Here is a 2,738-nt window from a genome sequence, read left to right as displayed (position 1 = left end):
GGGTGGGCTGGAGGTCGGGAAGTGCATTCCGGGTGGGCTGGAGTTCGGGAAGCACATTCGGGGGGTGGGCTGGGGGTGGGGAAGCACATTCGGGGGGTGGGCTGGAGGTCGGGAAGTGCAGTCCGGGTGGGCTGGAGGTCGGGAAGTGCAGTCCAGGTGGGCTGGGGGTGGGGAAGCGAGTCCGGGTGGGCGGGAGGTCGGGAGCTCTGCCTCGCAGTCATCGGGAGCCCAGGCTTCTTCACTGTTGTGGCTCCGCTGCCTCTAGGGTCCTTGGAGTCCCCTGAGGCACACAGTAGAGCCGGGAGGGTCTTGTGGGAGACCCTTCCCATAGGACCACCCAGCCAGTGGCCAGAATTCCACTCATGGCCTCTGCTAACTGCAGGGGTTACTGGGAAATATAGTTTCGCTGTGGAGCCAGAGGGGACTGGACATTGGTGACAGTTCAGCCTTCCTGCCAGGGCTTTGGCTTCTGTGATCCCTAAGGGCCCTTCCAGCTCATGCATTCTGGAATGTCCACTGGCCCCTGGCCACAGGCACCTATTGTCCTTCGGCCTAGTTCTCTGTCATCCTGGGTTCCGTGGACTTGCCAGCCGCTTTCTCTGTGGCTTGGTGAGAGGAGAGGCTTGCCTTGATGGGGCCTGGACTGAGTCACTGAGGTCAGAGCTACACCTGCATTTAGAAATCCTCCCATTCACTAGAGCTCCTTAGCATTTTATTTTATTTTATTTTTTATTTTATTTTATTTTATTTTTTTATTTTATTTTATTTTAGGGGGTATGGGGGCTATTGATCTAATTTGAGAATCTGACCAAAGCTGTGGACTCTTCAGAAAAATGCAGGTATACACAGTTTCACACACCAGCCTGGAATTCCCATCATAGACCCCCCCGCCCCCTGCCACCCAGGAGTGATTCTTAACCTTCACCATGCATTGCTATTTCCTTGGGGCGCTTATTAAAATGCCCCTTCCCGGGCCCACCTCCAGGCTGCCAATCCAGTGGTTGTGCCCAGGAATCTGCATTTTGAGAAGCCCCCTGAAATGGACAGAAAAGAAAGGCAGGGGGCCTCAGGTTGGTGCCCGGCTGCACACCTGGGTGGGTCTGTGCGGGACAGCCCCCGTGCCGGCCCCCGCAGGGCCCAGCAGAGCCGAGCTGGCGTGAGCTTTGTCCTGTTCTCTCCCATTCTCTTTTCCCTGTAGGAGGAGGACTGGCAGGAGCCCAAGCCAAACACTTAAGACTCATTAGTGGGACAAATGGAGCCTGGGCTGTCCCAGTGCCTGGGCTCCGCTGGGAGGGAGAAGAGATGGGCCCGCTCCCAGGGAAGCGAAGCCAGATCTGGTGTGTGGGTGTGGGTGTTCCACACTTGTCCGCTGTCTGGGGAACGGTTCAGGGCGTTTGTTGGGAGTCCAGGGGAGAGGGCAGCCCACGTGAGCTTTGGCCATAAAGGCAGGTGTCTGACAAACACCACAGCTGGGGTGGTAACATTCTTGTGCTGCCATTTCTCAGACCGCGCCTCGGTTCCTTGGGAGTGGCTTCAGGGGGGCAAGGTCTTGGTCCTTTGAGCTTGGGTTTGGGTTTTGGAAGCCGCTGAAAGTCACTTGGATGCTTGTATCGGGGATACTTTGGGCAGTCAAGAGAGCTGATCAATTTTGGCCAAAGTTGTCTCTGAAGGCATTTTCTGAAGGGTTGAATACTCTCTGGAAGAGTTACTAGAATCCTCGTACAGCCTTCCAGGCTGAAGGCAACAGCTCAATGTGTTTACAAAGGAATCAAACCTTTTTCAACCCTTTTCCTACATATTAGAAAGCTGAGCTGTCCCTCTCAGAGAACCTTGTCTCAATCCCATTACAATTAGAAATGTCTCAACACCGTCTCTCCCCTTTTCCTTGGTTCTGGGGCCGTCACCAAGAGCCCATCCGGATGGATGGATGGAATTAGGTACCAGATGATGGAGGAAGGCTTTGGGGACCGAACAGGAGCTGATCCCAGGAAGGCGTCCCACACTTCCGTATGATCCAGGAGCTGGAATTGGCGGTCAGGATGGGGCTGAGCCTGAGAACAAGCTGGCCTTTGCCCAGGGCACCTTTGGGATCTGGGTAGTAGTGATGGGTATTGGGGGGTGGTCTTCTGAAGCGTTGCTTCCCACTTGGCTCTTCCTCCTTCCAAATGGGGTCCAGCCCTCTGCCCTGGTCACTGCCTGTCCTAAGAGGGTTGGACACAGGCCAGTTCTGATGGAGCAGTAACTCCCCGGCCGATGGCTCAGAGCAGGCTGAGGCTGGTGGGCACGATTTCCTGGGGGCTGATTTGCCCAGAAGCACAGGCTCACCTGGGACAAGCCCTTTGGCCTCTGCAGCCGCAGCTCTGGCTCCCTCCCTTCCTCTGCCAGCAAGTGCTGATTGATCACAGTCAGGAAAAGTGCTGGCAGGCTTCAGAGCACACCACCCCACCCTGGGGAGAGCGCCAGGCCCTCGCGGCTGGGGCCTCCTGGGCACAGAATGATAAAGTGGGTTTTAATCGTGGCCCAAGAAACGGCTGCCCAAGAAACGGCTCTAATTATACGTTTATTTATATAGCACTCTGTCTCCAAAGGGCCAAACACCCATTCGTTCATTTTTATTTATCTGTTTAAAATTTTTATTTTAATTTTTAAGAACTTTTCAGTGAACTTTTCACTTTAGAGTAGTTTTAGTTTTACAGAAAAGTTGTCAAGATAGTACAGGGAGTTCCCATACCCCCCCA

Source organism: Hyaena hyaena, unplaced genomic scaffold, assembly GCF_003009895.1.
Source record: "Hyaena hyaena isolate Hyena2069 unplaced genomic scaffold, ASM300989v1 scaffold_252, whole genome shotgun sequence".
NCBI classification, from domain to species: domain Eukaryota; kingdom Metazoa; phylum Chordata; class Mammalia; order Carnivora; family Hyaenidae; genus Hyaena; species Hyaena hyaena.
The sequence above is the reverse complement of the archived record's forward strand: the minus strand, read 5'-3'. Positions refer to the sequence as shown.